Consider the following 18,778-nt stretch of genomic DNA (forward strand, 5'->3'; position numbering starts at 1 on the left):
ACAATAAATCAGCATATACCAGTTTCTGACATTAATGATAAGTTTTGTTCTGATCTGTCAAATTCATTGTCTGCAGATTATATTTTAAAAGCACTGTGCCTTTCAGCCCAACAAAAACTAGTGTATCTTAATTCTAATTAACTGCTTCAGTAGCTGGGATGTAAACATTGACTTTTTGCTTCCAAACATGTATGTAGCTAATCTATATTTAATCAAAGTGACAACATCTGTAACAAAACAAAGAGGAAGGGGCTTGACAGTTAAAATGAAGAAGTTCATCTGGAGCATTACAATATCATTCTTATCATAAAATATTATAGACAAGATAGAAAAGAGTCTTTAACTTGTACTGTGCTTGAGGACTTGCTACAGTATGCAGTGCAATGTGAACTGTCTTTATTGGGTAACATTCTGTTACACACCATATCCAGGTAGTTTCACAGCATGTTCTAACCATAAATAATGATGAGGACATGTCACTGGCACAGAATGATCTGGATTGCTTTGTAAACTAGACACAAGCAAACAATATGCATTTTAATATGGTTAAATGTAAATATATACATTTAGGAACAAAGAATGTAGGCCAAATTTACAGGATGGGGTACTCTATCCTGGGAAGCCGTGATTCTGGAAAAGACTTGTCATGAATAATCAGCTGAACAAGAGCATCCAGTTTGACACTGGGGCCAAAGGGACTAATGCAATCCCTGGATGCATAAACAGTAGAATTTCAGGTAGTAGTAGCAAGTTTATTTTATCTCTCAATTTGGCACTGGTATAACCACTGTTGGAATCAGAGTAGCAGCCATGTTAGTCTGTATCCGCAAAAAGAACAGGAGTACTTGTGGCACCTTAGAGACTAACAAATTTATTTTAGCATGAGCTTTCGTGAGCTACAGCTCACTTCTTCGGATGCTGTAGCTCACGAAAGCTCATGCTAAAATAAATGTGTTAGTCTCTAAGGTGCCACAAGTACTCCTGTTCTTTTCACTGTTGGAATACTAGGTCCAGTTCTGGTGACCACAATTCAAGTAGGATGTGGTAACAGTGAGAGTAATTAACCATTGGAACAAGTTACCAAGGTCATGGTATATTCTCTATCACTGTCCATTTTAAAATCAAGATTGAATATCTCCCCCCCACCCAAAAAAAGGTATGCTCAAGGAATTATTTGGGGGAAGTTGTATGGCCTATTTATACAGGAGTTTAGTGTGAGTGATCACAATGGTACCTTCTGGCCTTGGAATCTATCAATTTATGAACAGTTTAATTTTGTTGTAATCTCAGTTTCCACAAAAGCAAAGAGTTCATCATACAAAAGTATGAAATCCATTAGTTAAAAAAATGAAATAGAGTTTAAGAAGATAAAATATAAACATATATTTGTAGTGTAGCTAGATATATTTGATTGTAAGTAAGCATGTAAATAAAATAAAAATAAAATAAAATAAATGAAGCACACTTTCTACAATGCTAGTGGTCAAAATGTGAGGATTTTATACACAGGTATTTTCATCTAATCTAACTCAGGAACCAAAGAGATATTTTAAATGAGCAAAAATATTTATACATCCCATAATTACTGAGATCCAATAATATCAAAGAATATTTAATTTCATTTACCATTACCATTTTTCAGACAGCCATACTTTGCTTTCTTTGTGTTGTTATGGTAAAATATTCCTTTGACATTTCTAGCTCTGAAAACAGTCCAATAATAAATAGCTTGTATGAATGAGAAAATAACTGCCCATACAATCACTTTATTTACTTAAATGGCATATATACTCTCAATTTATCTTCTTATTCTAGGATATGGAAGCTATTTTATCTTGTACGCTAGAGTGATCCCACATCAATTTCAAGAATGAAGTTTAAAAAAAGAGAGAAAATCAAGAGGTTAATATTGCATGTGACTATATCAATGTCAGGCTGTGTGAAAGAAGAGAAAGTGAAAATCAAAATATAAAATATTAAATGAAATATATTTAGTGATAGCTCTGTAATGCTATCGTATGTGATATTTGAAATGAAATTGTTTTTCTACAAATTTTAACAGTGCAGAATAAGCAACTTCTGATACTTCCAAAATAAACAGGAATGTCCAGAACAGTGGAATCTGTCATTCTGAAACCTGAAATTTATGACAAAGAACCACTGAATAAATTAAGTAGTAAAGCAGCCAGAATACAATCCAGCAAAAACAATGTAAAGCTTCAAAATATAAAATGAAATTCCCCTGCAGCTATGTTCTACCAGAACGACCTCACTGCACTTTTAAGTGGTGGGAGCTGTTGTCTGGATTCTAGAAAAAGTGTGTGGCTCCTTTAAAGGCTAGAGAGAAAGAGTGACTTGCTGTGGCAGCTTCAGACCAGATCAGCAGGGGGACGCTGACCCAGGTGACCAGAAGGGTGTGGGGGGGGACTATTTTGATCCATGACAGTACAGGTAAAGCCCTTCTTTACCTGGACCAGGCCAAGCAGCTCCCACCCTCCCTCTCCTGGGAGTAGTCAAATTCCAGGATTTGTCATGATCCACACTGGGCATTACGCTAGTCACTCCTTTCTCAGGGGACTAGGAAGGACTTTTTCCCCTCACCATCAGACTGGTCAGGGTGAGGTTGGTGCATTTTCACCTTCCCCATAATGGATTGAGGGTTAGTTGGGGCAAACATGAAATGGGGGTTAGGCTATGGTGTTGTAGGGGCAGATGTTCAATGGAAGTACTGCGTAGGGAAGGGATTCAGTGATCAGATAAAATGGACTGACAAAAGATATAAAGGAGGTATTCTTTAAAGGAGCAGAAATGGGGAATGGAGGTGGGGCTCCCACAACTGTCACAGTAGGAAGTGAACCCACCCCTTCATAGTTCCCCCTTAGCCCTCATTTGCGGCGGGGTGGGTGTGGCAGAGATGCAGCAGCAAGTTGACTGGGAACCAGGATGGCTAAAACTACGTTTTACTGCAACAATGAAAGTGTCATGCTATAGAGGAGACACATGACCATGACAGGAACTGGATCCAAACTATTGAACTCAGTGCCAAATGAAATGAAAATGGCCACTAAACTTGCTGCGTTTCAAGCTAAATGTAAGACCTACCTCTTAAGCTTTTTCACAGTAGTATCATATTGCTACCAACGCTCACACCTGCGTGTTAAATTAAATAAATAATAATAGAAATAAGAAGACAACCCATTCCAAACAACCTAACCCGGCCTCTTGACAGCCATCAAGGAAACGAAATATATCATTGGCATCATTTTTATTTGTGGAAGGTGCTCAGGTACTACTCTGGTGTACAATGGGCCAATATGAGGCTCTGGATAGAAAAAATATAAGACGCATTTGGACATATATTTATAAAATACCAGATGTGCTTTGTTTTCCTTTACTGGTTTCTTTTTATTAAAGATATTTGCATGAAAAGAACATTTGAGTTATTTAGAGTTCATGTGCACCTGCTGCTTTTTCCTCACTCGTGGTCATAATGTGCTGTTTGTTACATTATAATTGGTTGCTCTGAGGGATCAGAAGTATTGTTGCTAAATGGCAAGTTTTCAGGAAATACGGTAAGATATTAGCTGCACTTCAAAGATGGCCCAGCTTGAATCCTGGGCACAGCTGAACAATTTATGTAACAAATGAATTGTTTGACTACTTTAAGGATTATATTTAATGAGGACACATATATTGTAACAAAAATGGACTGTTTAAAGAACTATATTCAACAGACGATACATTTATGAAAGTCAAAATATTTGATGCAGGCCCCTTAATTAGCTCTAGCTTTGCTGTACTTATGTTAGTGGGTACTTTACATATTCTTATGTATTTTAAAGGGCTCCCTTGCTGTTTTGTTTATTACAGCAACATTTCACTCATTCTCATTGTGCCAATCCTAAAGCTCAGAGTTAGATCATGTTCCATTTCATGCTCCCTTTGACAAAGTTTACAGGAAGATTCAAAGAGGAGAAAAACTCTGAAGATCTTCTCACAGAGGTTCCTCCAAATTCTTATGCTATAGAGCAGTGCAGTGTGACATCTCCTAGAGAAGAAGCAGAAGCAACAAACCAAAACTTCCAGAGGATCAAAGCCTTCTACACAGAGATCTTGTGCAGTTCTAGGGCTGTGAATTCCATATCCAGGAACAGAGTCAAAGTAAAGGCAATATATTTTTGACAGAGTTCCCGCTAGATAGTTTCCAACAGCCACTCACTATGTAGCCGCAGTCAAAAAAAAAAACCTCACAGAAAGTTAGGAACCATTAGAAAAGGGATAGATAATAAAACAAAAAATATCATAATGCCACTATATAAATTCATGTTACATCCACACCTTGAATACTGTATGAAATTCTGGTCACCCTATCTCAAAAAAAGATATATTAGAATTGGAAAAGGTACAGATAAAGGCAACAAAAATGATTATGGAATAGCTTCCAGTGAGGAGAGATTAAAAAGACTGGGATTGTTCAGTTTAGAAAAGAGACAACTAAGGGGGTATATGATAGAGGTCTATAAAATCATGAATGGTGTGGAGAAAGTGAATAAGGAAGTGTTACTCCTCCCCTTAATACAAGAACTAGAGTCACACCCTGAAATTAATAGGCAGCAGGTTTAAAAATAAATAAGAGTAAGTAATTCACACAATCTACAGTCAACCCCAGTGGAACTCACTTCCGTGAGTTGTAGTGAAGCCCAAAAGTACAACTGTGTTCAAAAAAGAATTAGATAGATTCGTGAAGGATGGGTCTACCAATGACCATTAGCTAAAATGGTTAAGGATGCAACTCCCATGCTCTGGGTGTCCCTAAGCCTCTGATGGCCAGATGCTGAGACTGGACAACAAAAGATGGATCACCTGAAATTGCCCTGTTCCTCAGAAGCATCTGGTACTGGCCACTGTAGAAGACAGGATACTGGGTTAGATTGACCATTACTCTGACTCTGTATAGCTGTTCTTATGCTTGCTATGGCTGTTGAAGAAAACAATGTGCATTTTCTTGGCTCCACCTGCTCTTGCCATTTTCCCATGCAAGAAGCTCTGGATTTATGGAGAAGGATGGTTGACTGAATCCAGGAGCAGGCCAACGTATTAAAGGTTCTATAGAAATTGAATAGAGGCTTACAGAAATAACTTAAAAAACCTATACAATTCAATTGAGAATTATAGTCTTTCTGCAGAATTATTAACACATCCATCAGAATTCTATAGCAATGATATAGTTCTCTATTAAATTCTATAAGACTTTTCCCAAAGGACTAGATTGGTTAAGTGATGTTACCTTTGCTGCAAGGTTTGTGGCATAGCATAATACAGTGCACTGTATTAGAAAGTTCAGTCCCCTTTACTATAGCAAATGCTGCATAGCAACTCGCTTCTGCAGGATTAGGGATATACTTCATGATTACAAAGGTTTCAAGACTGATTTTTAGCCCATAAGTGTACTGCAGGAACATCATAACAATCACATCCCTCTGCAAAACAATCATGTTTTCAAATTATGTTCCTTCTTCTTAAGAAGAACATAAATCACTGAACTTTGGCTTAGAACACTGGAATTTTCATAGACCGTAACAATTCATCCAGAGAAAGAGCTCTCTGCACTTTTGCATCTTTAGAAAATATTGTTTATTTTAGCCTAAAAAAAAAAAAGAGGTCTGTGACAGGTACATTTCTGTGATTTTTCAATTATCTGGTTAGTCCATAATGTACTTTTAAAACTTAAATGAAGATGAAAGATCTTCACAGGTATTATTTTACAATAAAATTGTGACTATGAAAGATAAAAAGCCATACCTCTAAAAATGTGGAAGATCATTTCAGTACTACTGGCTGTATGGTGCAGTATTAGACTCAAGAACTTGAAGTTCTGTACAATTGTATCATAATTTAATAATGCAGAAGATTTGAATAATCAGGATAATCCACAACTTCTCTTCCCCAAGTTTATACGTATTATTAAAGAACTGGAGCTTAAAGAGGGAAAGAAGAAGAATCATGGCTGTAGCCTACTTACCATTGACCCCTGTGCCACTTAGTTAATGCAGAAGGAAATGAAAGTCAGACCTGTCAGGAAAAAAAAAAAGAAAATGCACTTTAACATTGTTTTTTCTTTTCCTTAATTGATTTTGTTTGCTTGTAAAAGGTGGTAGATTGACAGTCCTGGACCTGAGGTCCTCTCTCCATAGGCACATTATTAACTCCTCCAGCAAACTACAACCTTATTTTAGGACCAGCCGTAACCAGGTCTTCATGCCAAATCACTCCTTGGCTTTTGCTGGGACTACGAACAACTACCCCAATAAATACCATTTTTGGTTGTGAATTGTAAGTTGTTTGGGGTGGGGACAGTCCTTTCGTTACCAGTTTCTACAGTACCTAGTGCAGTGGTCCCTAAACTTTTCACAGTCATGCCCCTCCCTTTCCACCCCTCCCCCAGGAGCTGGGGCTGTGAGTGGGGCAGCAGGTCCAGAGGGAGGGGCAGACAGAGGTAATTGGAATGAGGCTGGAGCCACAGCTGGGAGTGGGTCTGAGGCTGGAAACAGAGATGCGGCCAGGGGCCAAGGCTGGGGGTGGGGCTTGGGACAGGGCCAGGAGCTGGGCCGCAGCGGGGGCCGGCAGGTGGGTACGGAGCTGTGGCTGAGGGCCAGAGCCAAGGCTGGGGGGTTGGGCCAGAGCAGAGCTGAAGGCAAAGCGAGACTGGGTGGTGCTCCCTCCCCACTCCCCCATGGGGGCTGGCCCAGACCCCGCCGTGCCATAGGGTTGCCAACTTTCTAATTGCACAAAACCAAACACCCTAGCCCCGCCCCTTCCCCGAGACCACGCCCCTGCCCTGAGGCCCTGCACCCCACTCACTACATTCTCCCTCCCTCAGGGGCTCACTCTCCCCCACCCTCACTCGCTTTCACAGGGCTGGGGCAGGGATTGGGGTGTGGGAGGGGCTGAGGGCTTTAACTGAGGGTGTGGGCTCTGGGGTGGGGCCAGAAATGAGGGGTTCAGGGTGAGGGAGGAGGCTCTAGGGTGTGGGAGAGAGTGAGGGCTCTGGGGTGCAGCTGGGGATGAGGGGTTTGGGGTGCACATGTGGGCTCCATGTTTGGGGTGGGGCAGAGGGGTTCATGGGTTCAGAGTGTGGGAGGGAGCTCTTGGCTGGGACAGGGCAGTGGGGTGCAGGGAGGGTGAGGGCTCCATCTAGGGGTGCAGGCTCTGTGGTGGGGGCTAGGATGAGGGATTTGGGGTGCGGGGGGGGTCTGGGTTTGGGGGGGTCAGGACTGGAGCAGGGGGTTGGGGCATGAGCTTACCTCTGGTGACTCCTGATGAGCAACGCAGCGTGGGGGGCGCTAAGGCAGGCTTCCAGAAGCAGCCAGCAGGTCCGGCTCCTAGGTGGAGGCACAGCAGGCAGTTCTGTGCACTGCTTTCATTCCACAACATCGCCAACTGGACTTTTAATTGCCTGGTCAGCGGTGCTGACTGGAGCTGCCAGGGTCCCTTTTCGACTGGGTTATCTGGACACCTGGTCACCCTACTATGCCCCTCTGAACATTCTTCTGCACTGTCCTAGGCGGGCACACCTCACAGTTTGGGGACCACTAACCTAGTGCTCCCAATCCCCAATAAGTAATAATGGTGGGACATTGTATGATGTGGACACCTGTCCACTAGCAATTGGACTGAGACAACCTTTTCACATAGGCCATCAAAAGCTGTTAGATGGTGATGACATTCAGTTACTTTCAGTGACCAGTTGACTTCAGAGGGGGAGGAGGAGGAAGGAGGGCAGGGTAAAGGAGTCCCTTGAGCTGTTTTTTAATTGTTCACTATGAATTGAAAGACCCCACATTTCATTACAAACCTCTAGAGAGCATGAATATACTCAGTCTAATCAAATATTTTTTTCCTAAAATGAAAGACTGGATAAGATTATGCTTACCGGGGGGGGGGGGGAATCTATTCCCCCGCCCCCCTTTTCTCTTTCACTCTTTCTTTCTCACACACACACCCCTACCTACCTACCTCTCTCTCTCACTGATGCACAAAGAAATTGCATGTGTTCGTCCTTTATGTAACAGGAAGCAAATGGATACCTTTGTACATCCTTCACAATATGCCTCCCACCTGTATCATCTATCATTACAAATGTATAGTAATACAATGCAATAATATTAACTCTTTCATAGTGTTGAAAGCTCATTCACATCATCCGCAAGTAATCAAATAAGGAGAAATGTAATCCTGGGAGAATAAAACACCTACAGAAATACTGATGTTGACTAGCTTGCTGTTAGAACTTTGACAAAGTTACAGCGAGAAATACTGTGTGTATTTTTAAGTTGTCATTTCATCTCTAATATAGACATTTAATATGAATTTGAAATTCATAAATGTTATTGGATATTATCAACATGTTATTCACTTTGAGAGCTGAGCTTATGGAAAATATACTTTTACACAATAATAAATAAGTACAAATGTACAAAATACAGAGGTCTAGTTTAACTAATAATCACTAAAAGGCAATCCTGCATGTTCTTACTGCAACATACTATATGACCTCAATGGGACTAGGAAGGGAAATAAGTATCTACAGCATCTGGCCTTTGGTCTATGATACAAGGGGGAAAAAAAGTCTCATCAGAAAAGAATATGCCCCGTCTCCGTCAGCAACTACTTCACAACAACTTTCAGAGTAGACAGCCCAGAGTGAATGGCTACCGCCATGATTTTTGCTTTAAAAGGCATCGTAAGCACAAATAAACCATAGAACTATCAATTCTGAGGAAAGAAACACTCATTTCACTTGTATTGGTATGTTATTTAAAGCTCTCAACTGCATGGTATATTTTCTGACTGTTCCAGCCACAAGTGCGGTTTTCCATTTTAATGAAGTGCATTATCTCACCTTATGTGTGTTGTACAAGGAGCCAATATTCTGCATCTTTGTCCTCAGTGAACCCCCAAACCTAGTTCAATTCCATTTCCTCTGCAACCATATTTATCAGCAAATCCCTGAAGGAAACATAAGGTATCCCTTGAAATCTTACAGGAATTTATAAAACCATCATTATAAGAATTGGAAAAAGATGTGCCAGTACCCAAGAAAAAATAGGTATCTTTTGTTTCCTAGAGTATATGTGAAGGGATACTTCTTAGCATCACACTTTGGAGTAATTCTCCTCTCTCATTCTCATCACTCAAGAGGGTTTATACCAGAAATTTCTATTATTTTTAATGGAAACTCCCCATAAAAATTGCTGAGGATTAGTATGGGATTAAAGTCCTTTAAAATATAATGTAGTGTTTGACCCTGCACGCTGCTGAGGAATACTGAAAGGAGTGTGGAAAGCCAAAGTGTCAGGGCTGAACAGAGCTGGTCAAAAAATGGTATATTAATTTTGTATTATCTTAAAGATTTTCACAAAATTTCATTTTCCCCTGAAATTTTGGTTTTCCTTTGAGTATTCCAACAACTTCTAGCACCAGCTACCAATAGAATGGCACAGATAACTATGCCTAGAGGTCAAAAATGGGGAACACCCTCAACTCTATAGTGAGCTAAGTACTGTGGAAGAGAAGGAGGTGGCAAGGTGGGCATAACAGGGGAAGGAGAGAGAGATTGTGGAATCTAATTAGTGTAAATTATGTGAATAGTGTCCAATTTTAAGATTCAAGATTTAAGACTCCCACAAGCAGCTGTTCAGTGCCAAACTACAAACAGTGAGCAGAGCGTCCTTGCCAAGCAACAGCCTGCCCTGCTCACTCCTTTCACTTCACTTTATCTGATTGTGAGTAAAGAAGCATCAGGCTCGGTAGTCCTGGTGGTGCTGCACTCTCAAGCTCCTCAACTCTACCCTGGCAAGATCAGCTCTTTTATTCTAAGAACTCTATTCCTGTCACGAATTAAAGCCGCTCAGCAGAAAAACAGGATCCAATTTCCCTCATTTACACTTAAACCTAGTAGAGTTACACAGGCGTAAAACTGGAATAAGGATGATATTGTTTAAGCAGGAAACTCTGAAATTTTTTCAAGTTTGTAACCTCAGTCAGTGGTGAGAGCCCTACTCTAGATTAGTCCCTGAAACCATTTTGACTACAGTATTTGTTAGACCTGCTCAGAGCAAGTCTATCTGGCTCCATGCTGAAAATGACATGGATAACTAGAGGGCTGTCTTCAGTAGGTCCAGCTGACCTGTATTAGCAATGATTATATATTTTTCAAAACGTTCCTTTGTGTCAACAAACCTTGAGAGAAACAGGCCCATTCACCATACAATAGGTCCACTTTCAGGAACACCTGAAATAAACGGTTTACCACTTAGACTATGTATCTTTATAACTACTGGGTTAGGGTTCCTATGGGTAGGGAACGTCGTGCTAGGGTTAGGGTTTCTATGAGTAGGGGACTTGGAGCTTGGGTTAGGGTTCCTATGGGTAGGACACGTGGAGCTAGGTTTAGGGTTCCTCTGGGTAGGGGACTTGGAGCTAGGGTTAGGGTTCCTCTGAGTACGGAATGTTTAGCTAGGGTTACGGATTCTATGGGTATGAGACTTGGAGCTAGGGTTAGGGTTCCTATGGGTAAGGGACCTGGAGCTAGGGTTAGGGTTTCTATGGGTAGGGGACTTGGAGCTTGGGTTAGGGTTCCTATGGGTAGGGCACGTGGAGCTAGGTTTAGGGTTCCTATGGGTAGGGGACTTGGAACTAGGTTTAGGGTTCCTATGGGTAGGGGACTTGGAGCTAGGGTGAGGGTTCCTATGGGTACGGAATGTTTAGCTAGGGTTAGGGATTCTATGGGTAGGAGACTTGGAGCTAGGGTTAGGGTTCCTATGGGTAGGGAAAGTGGAGCTAGGGTTATGGTTCCTATAGGTAAGGGACTTGGAGCTATGGTTAGGGTTCCTATGGGTAGGGGACTTGGAGCTAGGGTGAGGGTTCCTATGGGTACGGAATGTTTAGCTAGGGTTAGGGATTCTATGGGTAGGAGACTTGGAGCTAGGGTTAGGGTTCCTATGGGTAGGGGACTTGGAGATAGGGTCAGAGTTCCTATGGGTAGGGAACGTGGAGGAAGGGTTATGGTTCCCATGGGTAGGGGACTTGGAGCTATAGTTAGAGTTCCTATGGGTAGGGGACTTGGAGCTAGGGTTTGGGTTCCTATGGGTAGGGAACATGGAGCTAGTGTAAGGGTTCCTATGGGTAGGTCTTCCCGCCCTAGGGTTAGGGTTCCTATGGGTAGGGCATTTCGAGCTAGGGTTAGGGTTCCTATGGGTAGGGAACGTGGAGCTAGGGTTAGGGTTCCTTTGGTTAGGGAACGTGGAGCTAGGTTTAGGGTTCCTATGGGAGGGGACTTGAAGCTAGGGTTAGGGTTCCTATGGGTAGGGAACGTGGAGCTAGTGTTAGGGTACCTATGGGTAGGGAACGTGGAGCTAGGTTTAGGGTTCCTATGGGTAGGGGACTTGGAGATAGGGTCAGGGTTCCTATGGGTAGGGAACGTGGAGCTAGTGTTAGATTTTCTGTGGGTAGGTCTTCCCGCCCTAGGGTTAGGGTTAGAGTTCCTATGGGTAGGGGACTTGGAACTAGGGTTTGGATTCCTATGAACATGGAGCTAGTGTAAGGGTTGCTATGGGTAGGTCTTCCCGGCCTAGGGTTACGGTTCCTATGGGTAGGGCACTTGGAGCTAGGGTTAGGGATCCTATGGGTAGAGAACGTGGAGCTAGTGTTAGGGTTCCTGTGGTTAGGGAACGTGGAGCTAGGGTTATGGTTCCTATGGGAGGGGACTTGTAGCTCGGGTTAGGGTTCCTATGGGTAGGGAACGTGTAGCGAGGTTTATGGTTCATATGGGCAGGGACTTGGAGCTAGGGTTTGGGTTCCTATGTTTAGGGAACATGGAGCTAGGGTTAGGGTTCCTATGGTTAGGGAAGGTGGAGTAAGGGTTAGGGTTCCTATGGTTAGCGAAGGTGGAGCAAGGGTGAGTGTTTCTATCGGTTGGGGACTTGGAGCTAGGGTTATGGTTCCTATGGGGATGTCTTCCCGCCCTGTGGTTAGGGTACCTATGGGGAGGGCTTCCTGCCCTAGTGTAAGGGTTCCTATGTGTATGGGACTTGGAACTAGGGTTAGGGTTCCTATGGGTACGGAACTTGGAGCTAGGGTTGGGGTTCCTATGGGTAGGTCTTCCCTCCCTTGAGTTTGGGCTCCTATGGGTATGGCACGTGGAGCTAGTTTTAGGGATCCAATGGGTAGGGGACTTGGAGCTAGGGTTAGGGTTTCTACAGGTAGGGGACTTGGTGCTAAGGTTAGGGATCCTATGGGTAGGGGACTTGGAGCTAGGGTTAGGGTTCCTATGGGTAGGGAATGTGGAGCAACGTTTAGGGTTCCTATGGGTACGTCTTCCCACCCTAGGGTTAGGGTTAGGGTTCCTATGGGTAGGGCACTTTGAGCTAGGGTTAGGGTTCCTATGGATAGGGAACGTGGAGCTAGGGTTAGGGCTCCTGTGGTTAGGGAACGTGGAGCTAGGCTTAGGGTTCCTATGGGAGGGGACTTGAAGCTAGGGTTGGGGTTCCTATGGGTAGGGAACGTGGAGCTAGGGTTATGGTTCCTATGGGTAAGGGACTTGGAGCTATGGTTAGAGTTCCTATGGGTAGGGGACTTGGAGCTAGGGTTTGGGTTCCTATGGGTAGGGAACATAGAGCTAGTGTAAGGGTTCCTATGGGTAGGTCTTCCAGCCCTAGGGTTAGGGTTCCTAGGGGTAGGGCACTTGGAGCTGGGGTTAGGGTTCCTATGGGTAGGGAACGTCGTGCTAGGGTTAGGATTTCTATGGGTAGGGGACTTGGAGCTCGGGTTAGGGTTCCTATGGGTAGGGGACTTGGAGATAGGGTCAGAGTTCCTATGGGTAGGGAACGTGTGTGACGTTATTGATATAAATGGGGACCATATAGAACATGTGTTGCAACCAAGGTCCTGTAGTGGCACCAAATCCTAAGTAAAGGGGGTCATATAAGGTGTCTAAGACCAGGTTCTGGGTTGCTGGTTATGATTATGCTGTCTGTATGTCTGTGTATTATTTTGTAGTTGAAGTTATAAGTGTTGGCTCTGTAATGTCTGTAATTTTGTATTATGCTCTGCCTCTGGGAAGTGTCCCAGACAAAGCTGATGTTAGCCCGGCATAGCTGGCTTGATGGCCCATTAAAGGGCCATCAGCTACACAATTGACCCATGGAGAGAAGGCAGACACGCCTTGTGACTCAGCAAAGTATGCAGGGACTGGCCCATGTGACTCCAGACTCCATTTTATTTTTGCTGTAAGTTTCCACAGTGAGGACAAAGGGATTCTTACACCTGGAAAAGTCTATATAAGGCTGATGCATCATCTCCATCTGGTCTTCAATCCTGCTTCTGACCTCTGGAGGGACTTTGCCACAAACTGAAGCTCTACACCAGGGACTGAGGACCCATCCCAGCGGGGGATGTTCCAGAGACTTAATCTAAACCTGCAGTTTACTCCAGCACTGCTGCAAGCCTGAACTAAGAACTTTGCCGTTACTGTATGTAATTGATTCCATTTAACCAATTCTAGCTCTCATCTCTACCTTTTTCCCTTTGTAAATAAACCTTTAGATTTTAGATTCTAAAGGATTGACAACAGCGTGATTTGTGGGTAAGATCTGATGTGTATATTAACCTGGGTCTGGGGCTTGGTCCTTTGGGATTGAGGGAACCTTTTTCTTTTATTGGGGTGTTGGTTTTCATAACCATTTATCCCCAGGACGAGTGCACTGGTGGTGATACTGGGAGACTGGAGTGTCTAAGGAAATTGCTTGTGTGACTTGTGGTTAGCCAGTGGGGTGAGACCAAAGTCCCTTTTGTCTGGCTGGTTTGGTTTGCCTTAGAGGTGGAAAAACCCCAGCCTAGGGCTGTGACTGCCCAGTTTAAGCAATTGGTCCTGATTTGGCACTCTCAGTTGGGTCCCGCCAGAATCGCTCCGTCACAACGTGGAGCAAGGGTTATGGTTCCTATGGGTAGGGGACTTGGAGCTAGAGTTTGGGTTACTATGGGTAGGGAACATGGAGCTAGTGTAAGGGTTCCTATGGGTAGGTCTTCCCACCCTAGGGTTAGGGTTCCTATGGGTAGGGCATTTCGAGCTAGGGTTAGGGTTCCTATGGGTAGGGAACGTGGAGCTAGGGTTAGGGTTCCTGTGGTTAGGGAACGTGGAGCTAGGTTTAGGGTTCCTATAGGAGGGGACTTGAAGCTAGGGTTAGGGTTCCTATGGTTAGGGAACTTGGAGCTAGGGTTAGGGTTCCTATGGGTAGGGAAGGTTCAGCAAGGGTTATGGTTCCTATCGGTAGGGAACGTGGAGCTAGTGTTAGATTTTCTGTGGGTAGGTCTTCCCACCTTAGGGTTAGGGTTAGAGTTCCTATGAGTAGGGCACTTCGAGCTAGGGTTAGCGTTCCTATGGGTAGGGAGCATGGTGCTAGGTTAGGGTTCCTGTGGTTAGGGAACGTGGAGCTAGCGTTACGGTTCCTATGGGTAGGTCTTCCCGCCCTAGTGTTAGGGTTCCTATGGGTAGTGAACGTGGAGCTAGCGTTAGGGTTCTTATGGGTAGGGGACTTGGAGATAGGGTTAGGGTTCCTATGGGTAGGGAACGTGGAGCTAGGGTTAGGTTTCCAGTGGGTAGGGGACTTTGAGCTAGGGTTAGGGTTCCTATGGGTAGGGGACTTGGAGATAGGGTTAGGGTTCCTATGGGTAGGGAACGTGGAGCTAGGGTTAGGGTTCCTATGGGTAGGGGACTTGGAGCTAGGGTTAGGGTTCCTATGGGTAGGGGACTTGGAGCTAGGGTTAGGGTTCCTATGCTTAAGGGAGATTGATTTTATGCATGTGTTTTGTGCATTTCGTTAGCTATAATCAAGAATTAAATGTTTCTCCTTTTGCATGTTTTTGTTTCAACTTCATTACCTTCAATTTTTAATGTTCTTTAATTTTCCTAAAAATACAATGCCAAATGAATCAATGTTAAAAATAATAATAAAATACAATCGTTAATCTTCATTAAGATTTTTCTTAAAGTCAAGCCATAAAACATTAACGCTAAACATTTCCATATAAAGGTGTCTAAATAGATTTCTCAGAAAGCAGATTAAAAACAAAAAGAAAAAAGAAGAATCAGAGAAAGAGAATCAAGATAAATATTTTGAAGTAGAATAGAAAGACAAAATGAGAGGAAATAAAGAACGATCTGGAGGTTAGTAGGGAAGAGAAACTCTAAAAAGGAGAGAAAGCAAGTAGTTGAAAATAAATATCCAAAAGAAAAACTCTTCTTAGAATAAAAGTAAAATGTATAACTATCTAGAAATCCTAAAAAAGGTTGTTGTTATATTTTCATTGTTATTCTTTTCCATTAGTACCATATAATGGTGATTGGCTTGTCATGTACTGAAGGAGGTGGAAGAGGTTGAGAGAGGAATTTTTATACTACATATTAAAACAATTGTCTTTTTTTCCTGATGCTAATTTTCACTGCAGAAGTAGCATGAAGAAAAAAAGACTCAGACTCAATATGGTTAAACAGTACATTGAATTTCCTTTCTGCGGTGTGTGTGTTTTGGTGGAGGAGCAGGGGAGGGAGATGGAACTGCTTTATACATACTCACACACTGAATAATCTGTTCACTCATTCTCCTTCTGGGGTCATTGATAAATGAATTAGTGTTATGAAAGGAAAGTCTTCATGCACACAGAATGCTATCATTATCATGGCAATATCTTGGCCCCTGATCTTACAAACACTTGCTTAACTTTATGCATGGTAGCAGTCATCATTGACTTCAATGAGTCTAATCAAGATATAAAATTAAGGATAAGGGCTTTGGTCTTGAACCTCCTCAGCTAGTAGTCAGCAATAGAATATAACAAAGCATTTTAGCAGTCGCTGTCTCAAAAACAAATAATCCTATAAATAAAATGCTTTAACCATCATATTGGACCAAAAATTACCAACTATTTCCATATTGTGGTCTTGCAGACTCCTAGTATATCAAATTATGGAGAATATGGGATGCATTTAAAAGTGACTTTATTGTAACCATGTTGGTCTCAGGTTTATTGTAAGCAGTGAACCATAAAACCATGAAGAAGTTAAAACTTTCCTAGATTCAGAAGCATGCTACACAGTACTTAGTCTGGGGTGTAACTGCCCCCCTAATTAAACACATTATATAGGTGTTGGGGTCTAATTGACCTCATGTTTAAACAATGAAAATAGGTAGCAACAGCAACAATATAAAAGGCGCAAACACATCAAAGTGGCAGTAAATGACCTGCTACTTTGAACAAATGGAGCAACTAGATGACATATGTTCTGAACGTACAAAGTTTTTACACTTTACACATTTTTTAAGAGTCTTTTTGTCTCATTCTCTGGAACAGATGTATCATCTTCTCCATTTTTTAGGCTCTGGATCAGTACCCAGCACACTCGATGCTGCTTCTTTAGCAGCCTGAGGCAAGGCTGAAATGTTCCTTTCCTAAACCAGTGGTGTCATCATTTCTTACACAAAGATGTATTATGCCATGTGAGGTTCAATAAAATCCAAATAATATATACATTCAGAGTTGCAATATTCACATGCAGTGCAACAGCCACTCTTTGCCCCAGCCACAGAATCTTTTCCTGAGCAATTCTTTGCCCCAGCAGCTGTGAGTCTTTGCCACAGCAACAGAATCTGTCAAGTGTAGGCTGTCAGCAAATGCATCTGACAATTGTGGCTTGCCAAGAAACTCTTCCTAGCAAGCACAGGCTTCCCAGAAAATCAGTTTGGCAGTGTTATCTTCAAACACAATTTGCTGGATAATTCTGATGCTACATAAGTAAAATGCTATCTGAGGTTTCAGACCCCCAAGACCCTGTGCCTAGGGATCCTGGAGGACCCTTGTGGTGTGGGGAACTTGTACTATTAATTCACATTGTAAATAAAGCACATGGTGTTGAACCTGCCACATGGTCTAGGTGTGATGGAGTTTGGAATGCTATCCAGACCACTGAGGGGTTGTGTCACCACTTGCTTTGCAACACTGGATGCCTCACAGTGTTTTGCTGCTGTAGGTCCTGGCATGGGATGCTCACAAAGTGTCTGTGTGCTAGACAACCCTGGTTTAGCAGCTCAGACCTCAGCAGACTGTCTACAGACGCACAGCAATTTACACCAGTCTTGGTTACAACCCGCAAAGTGACCCCCACCGTACCCACAGTCCTGAATTCAGCTCAAACAGCACACTCCCTAAAATTATTAGTACAAGGAATAAGAAATAATCAACCTGTAGGAAATATGGCAGTAACAGCCACAAAATTAATATATATTAGTCCTCAATAGTAATGCTACATTATTTCTCAATTAGGGTGAATATACCCTAAAAGAACAGCATGCTATAATAATCACTGAGTAACTAACACAAATAACAGATTGATTTAGCAGAGATAGGATAGAATAATTATACTAAAGATGGCATCCCAGTGTAACAGTTTCCTGTTAAACATTTAAAATAGACACAATTCCCTTTCACCTTCTCTCTGCAACATCCAATCAATGGTTGTTTGCTTCATTCAGGGACTGATTAAAAAAGGGTATGTGACTATGACCTAATTTACAGCAATTAGAAATGAAATGCATAGATTGGGTAACTGGATGTGCAAATGGCCATTTGTGAGGCCAAAGACCAATTTGCACAAATATTTCTGATAATTGCATGCTTAATTTTTTGAGAAAAGCATGTCCTTGTTACTTGAATTCATTTGAACACAAAATGTCTGACAGGCTCAGTGCATCTCCAGGAGAACCTAGTACTTTTAAAGGGGCAATCACTTCAGCAACCCGTAAGAGGGCACATACTCAAATAAAAATCTGTTAGAAACAATCCAAAACCTTCTATCTAAATGTTACCTGCTAGCTGCAATTCCTCCTTCTGCAAAGATCCTTTTTCAGACAGGTCATCGTAACACGAACAGATGGATTTTTGTTCTTTAGGGAGCCTGTTGTAATAGTCTGCAGCCCTGAGACATAAAGGTCAATTTGTCATTATTTCAAATGACAGACCTCAGCATTTATAATATGCCTTCTCCAATAAAATCTCCCACAAACAGTGCTTCCTATTTCAGCTGACAGACTACCAGTGATCTCCACAGTACCACTCATTCCAAGATTTTATTCTCTCAAATTGCTCGTCAATTTTGAAAATATTGATTTCAGTGGAAGCTGCTGGGTGCTCAGCAGTTTTGAAAAAAAATCAAGCCATTTATTTGGGATTCTAAATATGGATTTAAAGGCCCAACTTTAGTTATTCATTATTGAAAATCATGGCTAGCAGTCTGAGGGATTTCATCCTTTTCACTGCAGATAGTAATTAATTCATCCTTCCAAGTCTAAGGTTGAAAGATTCCACTGATTATCCCTACATTTTATTGGTTATTTATGGTCTCCCCTTTTCATCCTGTGAAACTGACAGCCATAGTTCCCTTAATTTTATCAGTCTGTGACTGTGTTGAGAGTGGCAACCCAGTCTTCTGCTGGTATCACCACAAATTCCCTCTTGTTTGGTTGCCTGAAGCTGAGCAGGATTCTCTGACAACCAACCACATAGCCTGTGGTGCCGTGAAGATAGTTCAATAGTGTAAGAAGCAGACCAGCCTAATGCAATAAGACCCAGATCAGCAAAGGGACTTAGGTGTCACTACAATCCACAATCCACCTCCCTCCTCCCAAACTGTCATTAAACTCACTCAGCATCTATATTTTTTCTG

General features: G+C 42.4%; 1 long non-coding RNA gene across 2 annotated transcripts in view; it reads right to left on the minus strand.

Annotated features, from left to right (window-relative positions):
* Positions 1–3,658: 3,658 nt before the first annotated feature.
* Positions 3,659–18,778, minus strand: part of LOC120408535 — a 38,190-nt gene continuing 23,070 nt past the window's right edge. Inside the window, exons 3-8 of one of the 2 annotated variants that reach the window (XR_005600759.1) lie at positions 17,922–18,031; positions 8,903–9,009; positions 7,305–7,382; positions 6,023–6,072; positions 4,864–4,904; positions 3,659–4,048 (exon numbers count right to left, since the gene is read on the minus strand). This is a non-coding gene — a long non-coding RNA (uncharacterized LOC120408535). The remainder of the gene's footprint in view (positions 4,049–4,863; positions 4,905–6,022; positions 6,073–7,304; positions 7,383–8,902; positions 9,010–17,921; positions 18,032–18,778) is intronic. The other variant, XR_005600760.1, reaches the window with a different exon arrangement.

Source organism: Mauremys reevesii, linkage group 6 (genome assembly GCF_016161935.1).
Source record: "Mauremys reevesii isolate NIE-2019 linkage group 6, ASM1616193v1, whole genome shotgun sequence".
Taxonomy (NCBI): Eukaryota; Metazoa; Chordata; order Testudines; family Geoemydidae; genus Mauremys; species Mauremys reevesii.